The sequence below is a fragment of the Hemicordylus capensis genome, chromosome 2 (genome assembly GCF_027244095.1).
Source record: "Hemicordylus capensis ecotype Gifberg chromosome 2, rHemCap1.1.pri, whole genome shotgun sequence".
NCBI classification, from domain to species: Eukaryota; Metazoa; Chordata; class Lepidosauria; order Squamata; family Cordylidae; genus Hemicordylus; species Hemicordylus capensis.
The window spans coordinates 313,636,303-313,653,151 of NC_069658.1; positions in this window are offsets into that span (position 1 = coordinate 313,636,303).

A 16,849-nucleotide genomic window follows, 5' to 3' on the forward strand; every position below is an offset into this window, starting at 1 on the left:
TTATTTCAAATTGCTTCCCAGGATAGCAAGTCTTGGGTCACGGGTTATGCTTTCCTTGGACATATGAAATTTCCCTTTTGCTTCACTACAGCCTATAATCTAAATCTATGATTAGATTTTTTTAAATATTCCAGTTTATTTGTTCTCATATCTTTCACAAGCATGTTAAAAGTGCTAATAAAAACCCTTCTCTGAGGTATCACAACAACAGATGCCTGTTTAAATACTTCGCTAAATGCCCATCATAGCAATAGCACTTACATTTATATACCGCTCTATAGCCGGAGCTCTCTAAGCGGTTTACAATGATTTTAGCATATTGCCCCCAACATTTTGGGTACTCATTACGGATGGTGCTAATGAAAGGCTTGCATTTTACAGGGAAAATCATTTCCTTGTTAGAGCTCTCCAAATGGGGGCTACTCCATTCAGTGCTAGGGTTAAGAGGACCTCACACAGCACATTTCTCTCTCTCCTATTATTATTATTATTATTATTATTATTATTATTATTAATTTGATTTCTATACCGCCCTTCCAAAAATGGCTCAGGGCGGTTTACACAAAGAAATAATAAATAAGATGGCTCCTAGAAGTGAATGGCAGTCATTTATTTACTTTACTGAAAGGAAAGCATTTACAGGTAATAATATTAGATTATTATTATATATTCTTTTAATTCTGTACACCACCTTGAGATTTTTATACTATGCGGTATATAAATTCAATAAATAATTGCATACATACATACATACATACATACATACATACATACTAAATACCAGAGCCTGGGGTGAGGTTTTGTCTTCTCTCAGTTATGTCTCAGATTGCAGACCATTGGCTTTGTGCCGTAGAACTCAATGGAAGAATGGAGACAGATATACTACTTGCATAGTCCCACTTAGTAATGTGCATGGCCATGCCCTCATTTCTTTTTCTTGTTCACACTGGTGTGTTGTGGAACTCTGGAAACTGGCTTTTCCAACAAGATATATTGTTTACACGGGCTAACATTCTCTGCAGGGTAACATGGGTGATTACGCACCAATGATGTTGAACATGAAATGTGGAGGACTCTCCTTCACACTTCCTCTTTCACTCCCTTCTCATGGCTCTTCAAAATCTAGAGCCAGGAGAGCAGAAGAGTGGTGATGGTGTTAGTGCTGATCAGCACATATGCCACCTCCTGCAGCTGAGGTCTGGGATGGCAGATTGCCCAAGGCAGCCAGAGGTGGAGGAGCAACCAAAGGGCAATCTGCCTTCTCCATTGATCCATTGCCTGAGGCAGCTGCTTTAGTTGGTCTCATTAGTGAGCTGGCCATGGTCAGTTATGCTATCAATCAAATTATGTCACAGGATTGTGGTGGAGATAAATGAGAAAATGATTGCAAACTACATTAAAAAGCACTACAGAAATTCAAAGAGAGAGGGCAAGACAGCTCCTACTACTTTACCACTTTCTAGCATTAGCAAAAAGCAGAATCCAGAGCAGGTAAACTGTGCAAAATGTTGCACACACACACACACACACACACACACACACACACACACAAAAGGTGGGGCTGATAGCTGGGACATGATGCCTCTTGTGAAGGATGCTTTAGATTTGTGGGGCAGAAGAAACATGCTTCTAGTGCCTCCCCCTACCCCAGGCAGGATATGGTTCAAGACAGCAAACAGCAATATAAACAATTTCATCTTGTTTTTTCACACCCCAAATGCAGCTTGTGGTTTGTTTCCTTCTCAGGTCCTGGAGACTGTGTTCCCTGCCCCATAGGGTTTATAATCTGGATATGTAGACGGTAAAGCTGCTGTCTCTCTTGAGTACAGCATGGAGAGAAGATTGGAAGCAGGGATAAACAGGAGGAGAATATACTATTGTTTGAATAGTATACTAACTATTAATAATAATAAGTTATTATTAACACAGTTAATAATAACAAAGAGTACATTTCCAAGAAAGCCGGTGAATATTCACTTGAAAATATTACACTCTCTTCCCCACCCTCTGCTTTTAGAGAAGAAATCTTAGTACTTGTGAACAGGTAAGACAGTCTTACTTGTTTGGTATAAGAACAGACCTCAGAAGTATTCTGTAACATAGGAGGCCAAAAGAAAGTGGCAGCATTTCAGACAATGTCCATGTATCTCAGCTGCTAACATATAGTAGAGAATCTTCATGAGAAGTTTTGCCCCCCAAAAGCAACAACCGCTCTTAAATGATATTGCTCACATTCTACAATGAGGACATTTCAGTGATGCTAGAAATAACAATTCTAGGTTCTGTTGACATGCATGTAGTTATGGTCAGCAAGCATCACAACTCAACCATTCTGCCCCCATCTGACTAGTGAAAAAAATTGCATGGTGTAGCCACACCGGTGCAATAACATTCTGCATCACCGGAACTCATTATTTTACATTGGATGGAAGGACCTTCTACTTGAACAAGATCATTTGACTTTTAAATGTATATTCTATTTTACAAGCCAATGCTAAGTACACTGAAGTCAGTCCATCCATGAAGATATGTGCATACTAGTGACAACACAAGTGCTTCTAGGATTTTCCATTGTTTCTTGATTGGATCTTAGCTACAAATCTTAGCTACAAATCTTAGACTTAAAATACAATCTGAAGGGCCCACTCATTCAGTCATCACATGTACGTCAATTTCAGGCTTTAGTGATCATAATGGGACAAGTGACAATAGAACAATAGACATAATGGGACAATTTGTTTCAATCAAGCTCTTAACAAAACGCAGATGGCCAAAACATTTTGTCGAAAGGGCAGTAAACCCTGGTTGTTTCAATGAAACAAACTCAAAGTGTTTCAAGTGTTTTGGCTATAAGGAAGAATGGAGAAACTTGAAACACCCAATTGTTCCCCATAGGTAGATCCTAGGGACACCAAAGTGGGTTGGATAGTGGGGCATGGTCCTAGCTACCACTCAACCCACAAAAGAAATTGGCAAGCAGGCAATTTTTAACAATTTTTAACCTTTCCCCAATACCCCCATAAGAGTTTTGGGGAAACCCCCATTAGCAAGCAGGACCTGTGGCCTGGCAGTTTGACCACCCTGGTCTACAAAAACTGTTTCCTCCAAGATTGCCTGGAGCTGGGAAGCCACCACCTTCTCAATCACTTTGCCCAATCATGTCATGTTAGAGTCCAGACTATCCCCAAGGGGTCCAATGTAGGCTTTTAAAGGAGTGGTCTAATAATTGCCACCTTATGGCATCCTATCTTTCTTCAGAAAAGCATGTATAGTGTTCACCAGCCATCTCTAATCACCTCTTAGCAGGGCTTATATTATTTATATTATTTATTAGCAGGGCTTATATTATCCAGCAGGGGCTAGATAATATAAGCCACGTTGGGCAGGGATTGAAAGAACAGGTGGTAGGCCACACAGCTCCAAGCAGCTTGTCCACATCCTCAAACTGAAATGGATCCTACCTAACCAAACAAGAAGAGTTACTGGACACTCCCACAATAGACTCCACAACAATTGTAGGATCTAGGTCAGCCCAAATACCAGATGTTTTATCTGCAACAACAACAAAATAAAAAGCATTGCAGCAGGCAACCAATACAGTTGGACCTCTCAATGTGCAGATTCCACATCTGCGGATTTGCGTATCCACGGTTGGGGAAAAGACACCCAACGTCAGCATATGCTGAAAAAAGGGGGACAACATGCCAACCTTACATATCCGCAGGTTGGAGGTGGCCGGAAATGACCGTGGAGGTCATTTCCGGTCACCATTTTCTTCTATGGATCCACAAAATGGCTCCCATCCTTGTAAATAAATAAATAAATAAATAGAGGGGACACCAGTTTTGGGCCAATGTTCACTCAATTGGGGGCACAGCCCAACTCAGGGGGAGCAGCAAAGCATGGTAAGAAGCTCCTCCCCTGAGAAATTAATCCTATCTTCAGCCTTTTTCGGCTGATTTTCTGCCATTTTCGGCCGATTTTGGCCGACCAGGAACCTAACCCCCGCAATCCCATAGGATTCAGTTACTTGGTATTCATGGTTTCCATATCCACAGCTGCAGCCTGGAACAGAACCCCTGCAAATATTGAGGTTCTCCTGTACCTCCAGGTGCATCCCTGAATAGTAGGCCTGCTCCGAGCTCAGCTAATGTCTTGTTGAGTAGCAGAGTGTATGCAGGGTGAGGGCAGAGTGGTTTTTGCTGACTCCCCTGCCTCTGTTAGTGCTTCTTGCCATCCTGAAAGATGTTCCTGGCCTGTGGATTGCACAGCAAAAATTATTCTGCTCCGTAAGATGTCAGCCGAGCTGATGGCTGCACAACATATGAGCCACTGTTGCTTCTCATTCAAAAATTGATCATCTGGCATAAAGTTGCACTCTATAGGGGAAGAATGGCAGTTCAGTCCCAAAAGAAGCAGAGCAAAACCAGTTTGGGGAAAATCCAGCCAAGCAAGAAGGCTGGAGACAGTTCTTTAAGTTTGAAGAACAAGAAGGATTTATTTAGAAGTTACAAAAGGATGGGAAAGCTGAGCTTAAGGCTGAAAAGGGGGAGAGAGACTAAACAAACAGCCATCTCTGGAGAGACCAAAAAATGGAGACTGACATTGGAAGAACAAACAGGGGAGAAATCCAGCACTTTTATCCATGACCCTAACACACACCCAGTGGTCACTATGAGACATTGCAGGTGAGAGCTGATGCTGCCAGGGTCCTACCTCCAACACAATCTTCCCCTCACTATACAGTTTAATCTTCTTGACCTACAGAGGCTTAGAAGAATGAAACCTGAGAACTTCTGCCCCAGAGCAATATCTTATTGCTATCACATCTGACATTGTCTGTTCCATTAAAAACTGACCACACTAGGCTGCTCCATGTGCCAGCGAATTTTCCCAGGAAACTTCTGGGAAAGATTTGCACTTTGAGACATTTTTTTCCTAATGGGTTTATTACAGGTTAAGGCAATTCTCTGATACCTTAAAGGCAGAGCCATTTTAATCCTGTTTTCTAGGGATTCTTCTTTTATTTCTCGATTCAATCTGCTAGAAGTAGATTTAACTGAATGCCTCAGAAGCTATCTATCACCGCATTGCCTGTGTTCCTTAAATAGCCCTTGCTCTTACACAACTATTTGCGTGAACAGCATTTTGTAACATAAATAAGCCCTTCAGGAGCAAAGTGCTGATGTATGCCTGAATTGTTATAAGATTAGAAAGGCCCTAGGAGGAAGCAAAGGATTTTATTGCTGGACAGTGTTCCCTCTAGCAGGGATTCCCAAATGTTGTTAGCTACAACTCCCAGAATCTCCATCTGCAGTGGCTTTTGCTTGGGGATTATGGGCGTCACAGTCAACAACATCTGGGAATCCCTTTTAGAGGGAACACTGCTGCTGGACCAGATATTTGATCAGAAATAAGTTAAAGGGTGACCAATATGGCTGGTCCCACATGCAGCAGCCACTTCTGGCAGAAGGTACCAGAGATACATTTTCCTGCCTCTGTTATATAGCTCTGGAGCTGGCTACTAGTAAATTATTAGTTAGTTCATACAGGCTGTTCCTTTTGGGTAGGACCTGCATTGTGATGGTGAATAGGAGTATCTCTCACTGCTGTGCACCATGATGTTAGAAATGCTGCCATGTCTAATTTCTTTCTTTATTCCTTTCTCTTAACATGTATTTGCCGCCTCTTGGCCAACCCCCCACTTCTGTAATTAGTAAGTATTTATTACTAATATCTTGCCTTTCTTCCATCATACAACTCAAGACAGTGTGCATGGGGTGCCCAGGCTGTCTCTCATCCTGGCATTGACCAGATCTAGATCAACTTCGCTTCAGCAAAGTGGCTGTACTATGTGCCCTCCAGCCTGTATTAAATAGTAGTGAAGTGATTTACACTGGCTCTAAAATTATTTGCGGAAGCCCTATAGAAATTCCCTGGTATCTCCCTGCTAACTTGGCAAAGAGGCACCTTTTAACATGGTGATTCTCTTTATTTAGCAGGGGGGGAGTAACTGGCCCTATCCACCCCCAGCACAGTACCCTCCAGTGACTGTTGCTGGTAACTATCTTATGTTTCTTTTTAGACTGTGAGCCCTTTGGGGATAGGGATCTATCCATCTTATGTATTTGTTATTTCTCTGTGTTAACCGCCCTAAGCCATTTTTGGAAGGGTGGTATAGAAATCAAATAGATAGATAGATAGATAGATAGATAGATAGATAGATAGATAGATAGAATTAAAAGGACAAGTTAAGACTTCCTCAAGAAAATTTATTTAGTCAGCAACTAACTTTAATGTCTTGCAATCTGCTCATTGTTGAAGACTCTGATAAATAATTACTTAAACCCACTAATTCTATGGCCGCCTTCAGACATAGTGTGACACCGCAGGTAGACAAACCTGTGGTTAATCTGTGAGCCTGGGAATCATCCCACAGAAAAACATTTAACTGCCATCTCTCCACCTCTGGCTTGTGGGCAGAGGGGCCCCTGACAGGGAAAGGGCATTTAAACCCATTCCTCACACCACTTGCTCCACTGCTCTTGCAAGGGCCCCACAGAGATACAGTCTCGCACAAGCACAATTACTGGTATTAGGGGGATGGATAAGGGCACTAGTTTCCTGTTACTCCTGGAAGGGGTCATGACAACTTCCTAGGAGGGAACATTGTTTATGAGGGTAGACAAAGGATTCTGGGGTTTGGTCCACTGTGACAAAGGATGCTCTTAGAATGGTAGACCAGGGCCAAGCTATCCAGGAAGCCCCAACACACTCCTGTTCCTGTGTTGGCTTACCAGCCAAGGATTAGCCCACTCATGACAGGGCCAGTCCACTGGGGAGGACCAGAGACTCCATGAAACTGCACTCTCATGAGATAGCCCATCCAACTATAGATGGCCCCATTGATGTGGGTCTCCTGGTATCTCTGATTAATAATAGAACGTGCACTCTGTGCCTTCCCCTCTCCATGCAGCCTTTCCAGACTCAAAAGGAGTCCAGCCCACTCCATGTGTCCAGGCGGGTCCAGGTGGGCAGAGTTTGGTAATGCGGATGGCTCATAGTCCACATCCAAACTCCCTGGGCTGGGACCAATTTTGCAGCGTATTTAGATCAGCTGCCACAGAGCATCCCGGGGCAAGGCACCCACTGTTTTCAGTGATCCCTGCCAAGGCAGGTGGCTGTGCTGGGCAAAAGGAAAACATTAATATGAGTTATGTGGAGACCAGACTGCAAGAGGGATCACTTGGACTGCTTCTTCATGGCAGTCACCAGAACAGAGAAGGGTGTTGCAGGGGTGCCCTTCTCCGGGACTTGCATGGATCCAGCAACTGGGCTAGGTGGCAACAGTCCTCTGACCCATATGTGTGTGTCTCTGGCCCGTTGCTTTCATGAGAGAGCAGTCCTTGGGAGAAATGACGTACTTCTATTGCACATGTTGTCATCACACAGTGCTTTTGAGCCTGTCTCTGTAACCATCATCCCAGGTGTACCCCAGGATGGTTCTTCTCATGGCCAAGACTGCATGCTTGCACCCCAGGGGAAGGGGCTGGGCCTCCCTTCCCCTACAAACTGGTACAAAAATTAGAACACAACCACTTAATTCCAGGGGCTATATTTCAACCCACATTTCAGGCTCTTGCATTGTTGGCAGACTTTCCTTTGCCGGTGCATATGGTACTGCAACAGTCTGGGGCACTTCCAGACTGAGGAAGCAAGGTTGAACACTTGGATACACATACATATATGTGCAGTGTTTAGGGGATCGCTCTATTCAGTTGGCAGGAGCAGCACCATCCACTGGAACCTTAATAATACAAACACTGTCCTGGCATCCAGGGAAATCAATGCCCTGCTGACCAACCACACTCCACATACAACACCTTATAAAGGATGATTTGCTGGGCAGTGACACTTGTTATTAATGAAAGGTTTGCTTGTGCATGTGCCCCCTCCCCTTCCCTAGAATGGAAGCTGTCAAAATGTTTTGTATGGAAACTGCAATTAGGGGTGTGCCCAAAACTGGCTGGCCTGGTTCAGTTTGAGTCTAATCTGGACCCAAACTGGACAAGGCCAATTCGGTCCATCCTCATTGAAACTCCCTGGTTTGTTTGTTTGTTTGCGGGGGTTGTGAGTGTTTTTGTTTTGTTTTTGTTTGTAAAGTAGTTATTCCCTCCATGGGGTCCCTCCAGTTTGGGCATTCTTTGGGCCTTTCCAGGCCTTCCCCCATCGCAGTGGCCATTTTGGAGGCCACCATGCATGTGCAATGGGCCTTTGTGTGGCCTAGATCATGACCCAGCAGGTTCATGACCCAGCTTCATGTTCAAAGGTGGCCTATGTACTCATCCTATTTTAAATGTTAAAGAATCCAGGCTGACCAATCTGGAAATGAAAGTTCTAAATCTAAATAGACAGATGGGGAAAATGTCCATCTGCTGCTGATTTTGTTTTGCCATTTCAGTTAGTCAGTCTAAAACCTTTAACATTTTAAACAGGATGAGCATATAGAATTAGTGGATTTAAAATCATTATTCATTTCTACCACCAAGGCTCACAACAACAGAGATACAGTACTTCATACGCTCGTATTCAGCATGATAATGCAAGCCTCCCATCCATTGAGAAAAAGCCTGTAAGAACTGATAAAAGTTTTAGTCGCCAGCTCTAGGGCTATATAATTTAAATTAATGAAGGGAAAGCTCATGTTCTAAAAATTGCCAGGTCTCATGCATTTCTCTTCACAGTCTGATTAGGCTAAGAGTTCTCTGTCAAATATAACCGCTTTGGAGCATTAATGGAGTCAAACGGTGACACAATTTTTCAGTTATTCAGACTGAGAAATGTGTCCTTGCATTCCTAAGGGTGCCCTTGTTCTGAATCTGAGTGCTAGGGATTGGCATTTGGGAGTTCTGTACTCAGTGCACTGCAGTGTTCTGCTCTATACTGGAACTAGTGGGAATGAAAGCACACCGTTTCTGAACCTGCCCCTTTCCCAGAAAGGTCAGAAGCTCTTTTTGAAGAAGGCTGCAACTAGAAAACAAAATTATTCTAACATTCATTTAAGTTGCTAGGGGTCTATGCGTAGAAGATGAAAAACCCTCAAGACAGAATAAAGAACATTACAAATGTGAAAGATTAAACTCAGAGGTGGCCCTGAGTATTAGAAATGGGACTGAGGCTGGAGATTTGGCATGAACAGGCTAGCATTCTATGTGTGCCCATACAAGATATGTCAGCCACCGTTTCTCAGTTGATGCAGGAAATCTGGTTCCTTTTGGGGCCAGTTCAGGTAATGCCATACTACTTCCACTGGCTGACTACATAGGATGGGAGTGGGGGGTGCCATGAGCATGCAAGTGTGCCGGCACACCTGTGTGCCGGTGTGGACATTCATCTGAACTGCTCATCTACAGGAGGAGAAGGTTTGAGGGTCTGACTGTCATCCCTCCCCACCCACCCCCACTTGGACTTTACATCGGGCCCCTCTGGGTTTGCTTTTCCATCTTGCCCGGATGAGGAGCTGCCTGCCAGCCTGCTGCCTTCAGAAAGCCTGACAATTAATACCTGTGTCAGCCAGCGGTCCTTTGTGGCAGAAAGGGCTGCTGGGAAGTTTTAGAGGCTCATAAATTGCTGAAGACACGCTGGTGGCGTGGCCGGCGGCCTGCCTGTAGGCGGCTGCCAAAGGGGGCCGGCCTTTGGGGCCAGGCCTTTGGAGGTGGGACTGAGGGCTGGGTGGCGGTTGTTCTGTGGGTGTGTGGATTTTTGGGTCAAAGTGCTGTTTTTATTGCCCTGAGTTGTGCCAGGCCTAAGCTGATGAGATGTGTTTGGGCTCTCCTGAAGGGGATGATGCAGGGGGTGCGCCTGGCAGCCTTGGGCCAGCTATTGCTGTAGTGGTGGGGAATAGAAGAATTGGCGCTGGCAGAACAGCTGGCCGTTATAGGGGAAGAGAAATTAGTAATTTAGTAACTATTTCTGCTTCCAACTGTTCTGACAACTCTCAGGCCTTGGGGAGCAGCACCAGCTACCCACAGAGCCTGACCTTGCTCCTTTGTAATGCCAGGTCGGTTCAAAATAAGACCGAAATTGTCCATGATCTGATCATGGATGAGGGAGCTGACCTGGCATGTGTAACTGAGACCTGGTTTGTGGAGGCGAGTGGCCCAGTGTGGGCTCAGCTTCTCCCTCCAGGTTACTCTGTTTTGAAGCAGGTATGGGGTAGTGGGTGGGGGGATGGAGTGGCTGCGGTCCATAAAAATACTATCTCCCTTACCAGGGCCCCTGTGAGACAATTGACTTATATTGAGTGTGTATTTCTGAGACTGGGAACTAGGGATAGATTGGGGATTCTGTTGGTGTACCGCTCACCCCGCTGCCCAACTGACTCCCTAACTGAGCTGATGGAGCTGGTCGCGGAGTTGGTGTTGGAGTCCCGCAGGCTCTTGGTGCTGGGGGACTTCAATATCCACTTTGGGACTGGCTTGTCTGGTGCGGCTCAGGAGTTCATAGCGGCCATGACAACTATGGGCCTATCCCAATTAATTTTTGAACCAACTCATGTTGCCGGCCACACACTGGATTTGGTCTTTTGTTTGGATCAGTGGGGTGTTCCTTGGGTGGGGGATCCGGTGGTTACCCCATTGTCATGGACGGACCACTACCTGGTTAAGGTTGGTATCACGGTCACAATCCACCTCTGCAGGGGTGATGGACCTATTAGGATCATCCGCCCAAAAAGGCTGCTGGACCCAGCAGGTTTCCAAAAGGCCTTGGAGGGTTTTGATGTTGGTGCGGCCGGTGATTCTGTCGATGCCCTGGTGGGAACATGGAATAGAGAACTCACCAGGGCAGTAGATATTATTGCTCCTAAGCGTCCCTCCAGGCCTGCTTCTAAGATGGCCCCCTGGTATACGGAGGAGTTGCGGGGGATGAAGCGGCTTGGTTGGGCAACTGGAAGTCAAGTGGAAGAGAACTTGGTTCGAATCTGAGAGGATACAGCATAGAACCCATTTGAAGACCTACGCGATGGCAGTGCGCGCAGCAAAAAAGCGTTTTTGGTCGGCGTGCATTGCTTCTGTGGGTTCGCGTATGGCAGAGTTATCCCAGGTGGTGAGGAGTATAATTTCTGCTCCTTCTGTCTCAAATCAGCTCCCGCAGATTCTCTGCTGTGATGCCTTTAGTGGGTTCTTTACGGATAAAATCTCCTGTATTCGGGCCGACTTGGACTCCACTATTTCTGCAGGGTCTGTGAGGGAGGTATCCAGCGATCCCTCCTGCAGTGTTAGGTTGGATCAGTTTCAATTTGTGACTCCTGATGATGTGGACAAGCTGCTTGGAGTGGTACGGCCTACCACTTGTTCTCTGGATCCATGCCCAACCTGGCTGCTTTGATCTAGCGGAGAGATTGTTGGAGATGGCCTAGTTAATATCATAAATGCATCGCTGAGGGAGGGTAGGGAGCCTCCCTGTTTGAAGGAGGCAATAATTAAGGCTTCTTAAGAAGCCTTCCCTGGATCCCTCAGCGATGGATAGTTATAGGCCAATCTCCAATCTCCCCTGGCTGGGCAAGGTAATCAAGAGGGTGGTGGCTAACCAGCTCCAGGCGGTTTTGGAGGAAACTGATTATCTAGATTCATTTCAAACTGGCTTTAGAGTGGGCTATGGGGTTGAGACAGCCTTGGTCAGCCTGATGGATGACCTTTACCGGGGAATCGACAGAGGGAGTATAACTCTGTTGGTCCTCTTGGATCTCTCGGCGGCGTTCAATACCATCGACCATGGTATCCTTCTGGGTCGCCTGGGGGAGTTGGGAATAGGGGGCATTGCTCTGCAGTGGTTCCGTTCCTATATCTCGGGTAGATCTCAGATGGTGGAGCTTGGTGACAGTCACTCCTCAAAGCAGAAGCTGTTAAATGGAGTCCCTCAGGGCTCCATTCTGTCAACAATGCTTTTCAATATCTACATGAAACCGCTGGGTGAGGTCATCAGGAGATTTGGTGCTGGGTGTTATCAGTATGCTGATGACACCCAAATCTACTTCTCCTTTTCATCTTCAGGAAATGGCACTCATTCTCTAAATGCCTGCCTACAGGCAGTAATGGGCTGGATGAGGGATAGCAAACTGAAGCTGAATCCAAGCAAGACGGAGGTGCTCATTGTGCGGGTTGAAAATTTGAGGGGTGAGTTAGATCTTCCTGTGCTGGGTGGGGTTAAACTCCCCCAGAATGAGCAGGTGCACAGCTTCGGAGTATTCCTGGACCCAGGCCTCACACTGGTATCTCAGCTGGAGGCCATTGCCAGGAGTGCTTTCTATCAGCTTCGGCTGATTCGACAGCTGAGCCCATTAATAAGAACATAAGAACAGCCCTGCTGGATCAGGCCCAAGGCCCATCTAGTCCAGCATCCTGTTTCGCACAGTGGCCCACCAGATGCTGCTGGAAGCCACAGACAGGAGTTGAGGGCGTGCCCTCTCTCCTGCCATTTCTCCCCTGCAACTGGTACTCAGAGGCACCCTGCCCTTGAGGCAGGAGGTGGCCTACAGCCCTACGACTAGTAGCCATTGATAGACCTCTCCTCCATGAAGTCATCCAAACCCCTCTTAAACCCATCCAGGTTGTTGGCTGTCACCACATCCTGTGGCAGAGAGTTCCACAAGTGGATCACGCATTGTGTGAAAAAGTACTTCTGTTTGTTGGTCCTAGACCTCCTGGCAATCAGTTTCATGGAGTGACCCCTGGTTCTAGTGTTGTGTGAGAGGGAAAAGAATTTCTCTCTCTCCACTTTCTCCACACCATGCATGATTTTATAGACCTCTATCATGTCTCCCCACAGTCGTCTGTTTTCTAAACTAAAAAGCCCCAAGTGTTGTAGTCTTGCCTCATAAGAAAGGTGCTCTAGGCCCCTGATCATCTTGGTTGCCCTCTTCTGTACCTTCTCCAGTTCAACAATGTCCTTTTTAAGATGTGGTGACCAGAATTGTACGTAGTACTCCAAGTGTGGTCGCACCATAGTTTTGTATAAGGGCATTATAATGTTAGCCGTTTTATTTTCAATCCCCTTTCTAATGATCCTTAGCAGGGAATTGGCCTTTTCACAGCTGCTGCACATTGAGTCGACACTTTCAACGAGCTGTCCACCACGACCCCAAGATCCCTCTCCTGGTCCGTCACCGACAGCTCAGATCCCATCTTATACCATATACTTGAAGTTGGGGTTTTTCGTCCCAATGTGCATCACTTTACACTTGCTAACATTGAACCGCATTTGCCATTTTGTCACCCACTCCCCCAGAGATACTTTTGGAGCTGCTCAGAATCCGTTTGGGATTTCACTACCCGGAAGAGTTTGGTATCATCTGCAAATTTGGCCACATCGCTGCTTACCCCTGCTTCTAGATCATTTATGAATAAATTAAAAAGCACCGGTCCCAGTACAGATCCCTGGGGGACCCCAGTTCTTACTTCCCTCCATTGGGAAACTCTCCATTTATACCTACCCTCTGTTTCCTGTCTTTCAACCAGTTAGCAATCCACACATGTATTTGTCCCCTTATCCCATGACCGCTAAGTTTCCTCAGGAGTCTTTGATGAGGAACTTTGTCAAAAGCTTTTTGGAAGTCCAGGTAGACTATGTCAACTGGATCACCTTGATCCACACACTCGTTGACACTCTCAAAGAAGTCCAAAAGGTTGGTGAGGCAAGATTTACCTTTGCGGAAGCCATGCTGGCTCACTCCCAGCAGGGCCTGTTCTTCTAGGTGCTTTACAATTTTATCCTTGAGGATGCTTTCCATCAATTTGCCTGGAACGGACGTTAGGCTAACCGGCCAGTAATTTCCTGGATCGCCCCTGGATCCCTTTTTGAAAATCGGTGTTACATTTGCTACTCTCCAGTCCTCTGGTAACCTCCCGGCTTGACTATTGCAATGTGCTCTACGTGGGGCTGCCTTTGTACGTAGTTCGGAAACTTCAATTAATTCCGAATGCAGCAGCCAGATTGGTCTCTGGGGTTACCCGGAGAGACCATATTACGCCTATTTTGAAACAATTGCACTGGCTGCCAATATGTTTCTGGGCAAAATACATAGTGCTTGTTATTACCTTTAAAGCCCTGAATGGCTTAGGCCCGAGTTACCTCAGAGAGCGCCTTCTTCTGTGTGATCCCCACCACACATTAAGGTTGTTCTGAGGAGGTTGGTCTCCAGTTACCACCAGCTCGTCTGGTGGCGACTCAGAGGCAGGCCTTCTCTATAGCTGCTCCGGGGCTGTGGAATGCGCTCCCTGTGGAAATCCACAATTTGAATTCTCTATTAGCCTTCAGGAGAGCCCTTAAAACGTATTTGTTTGGCCTGGCTTTCCAGGCTTTTTAAATCGGTTTTAATATTCTAACCAGATTTGGGGGCTTTTAATCACTGTAATTGTTTAATTGTTGTTTTAAAATGTTTTTAAATTGTTAATTGTTGTTATATTGTTTTTAATTTGTTTTAGCTCTTTACCGTTTTAGTTGTTTGTTTTAATTGTAAACTGCCCTGAGCCATTTTGTAAGGGTGGTATATAAATCAAATAAATAAATAATAATAATACACGTGCTACCAATACTGTACTACAAATAGTTCTACAAACCTAAATTTATAGCACATGTAATGCCTGTCTGTTTATGCCAACTGTCCAGCTCCATTCCTAGTCACTTCCCACCACAATGCAATGGGAGCGGGGAAGGGCATGTGTGCTCACAGTCTTATTGTGTGCACTGGGGCTGCCAGATGCGGTATGGTCCAAATTGGCCTGACATGCAGGCCCAGCCACCATGTTGGTTAGCATCACTGAGTGCAAACACACTCAGAGTCTAAAAGGGCAGCCCACAGCAATAAAGCTACTTGTTTGTTTTCATATGCTGTTAAACGTTTATGCATCCTCAGTAAATTTACATTTAAATTTTAAATTAACATATTTACACATACTCAGTGATTGTAATATGAACACAGAAATGCTGCAGAATTTCTAATAACAGAAAAAGGTTTTATTCAGCATGGTCCTTTGTAGGTTTAACAAACATCATGTTCTGAACTGAGGCAGCACCAACTACAGGGAGCCGTTACGGACAAACTAGAAAAACATGCATAACAGAAACTTCCTTTAGTGACTGGTTGTACATATTATATCACCCCACAGCATTAGAAAGGTGGAGTAAGAGCTGCACCCTCGCAGAGAGCCTGCTGAGGAGCTCAGCCAAAGGCTTATTCCACGATCATGTGTGCATGGAGGAGGAGAGGGGAGCAAATTTTGCTGCTCTCTCCTCCTGTAATTTTTGGCTCCCAGAAGTATGTCCATATTGGTCATGCAGCCTTCGGGGACATATTTCTGAAAGTCAAAAAGTACTTTTGGAGTGAGGAGAGCAGTGAACTTGGCTGAGTGACAAGCCTTTGTCTAAGCTATGCAGCAGCCTCTCTATGAGGGTATCTTGCTCCGCCATTCTAATGCTGCCACCTTAGCCACTTGTTATTTGCTAGAACTGCTGTGCTTTTAAGTAGCTTAGCTCAGTCTCAAGAAAGCTTCCTCAGTTCTGCCGAAATCTCCAACCATCTCACCAAACCTGCTTTACTGTGAGTAAAATTTAAATCACACTGTCTCACTGGAAGCTTGCATTAAAATAATCCTTCAAAGACCTGCCAACTCTTCAAATGCCGTCTCTTTGTTTTTCAAGGGTTAACAGACTTCTCATTAAGCTGCAGGCTGAAGCCCCTACATTGCTGAGCAGAACAGCTTTCTTTTTATCTTATTTCTTCACATTGAATGCGTGTCACAGTACTCTTCCCAAGTGTGTTGCTGCTGATCAGACTATGAAATATCCCCTACTGTGCCAGCCATTTTCTCCCAGAAGACAAAAGTACTCACAAAAGAAAAGTGTATTCCTTCTCCATGCCTTTCTTTGAATACATCATATATTCAGTTGTTCTTCATCACCATATGTAACATTGTGATCACAGTAAAGCTGAAGGATTTTGTAATAACATAAAAGTATTTTATTTGTCACAGCTGAACACATCATGCTTAACACACCAAATTAAAAAAACGTGCTAAACAAAAACTTTGCCTAGTGGCCTCTAATTTAGCAAAGAGGCATCTTTTAAAGTGGTGGTTCTCTTATATTTAGCAGGGGTAGAGCAACTGTCCCTATTCAATACCAGCACAGCCTCCCTCCAGCAGCTGTTCTTGGTATCAGCCTGATGTTTCTTTGTAGACTGTGAGCCCTTTTGGGATAGGCAGCCATCTCTATCTATCTATCTATGACGCTTTGAGAAGTTTTGGTGGAAAGCACAGTATATAACTATTCATAGTTGTAGTTGTCATTCACATTGCAACAGTAATATTAACAAACATAGTGGCTGGTCTGTAGTAATGGCAGGAATCATAGTAGTGGGTGGTGGTGGGAGCTGTGAAGGCAGAAGACAGAATGTCTGAAGAAGGCCATAGTGAAACTAGATAGTCTTCCAATAGAAAAGAGTAAAAGTCAGCTGGTCCGAACAGTCACTTGGCTAACACAGTGGCGATAGGAGCAAGGCCTTAACAAGAGCAGGCTTTAGCAGTGATTAGGCAATACCAAAGTCAGGAACATCTATCTATATATTTAAAAGCCTTGGGACTTATGTAGCAAATCCCGTGGTACATGGCACATCTTGCGAGAGTTGAGAAAGAGAGAGAGAGTTGTCCAGAGGAGAGAGAAGCCATGGAGCAGGGCTAAGCAGCGGTCAGAGGGGCAGAGGAGGAGGAGGAGGAGGAGGAGGAGGAAACAGAAAAGAAAGAAAAAGAGACATTGAGCAGGCATCCATTGCTCTGCTGAGTCTCCTCGTGAG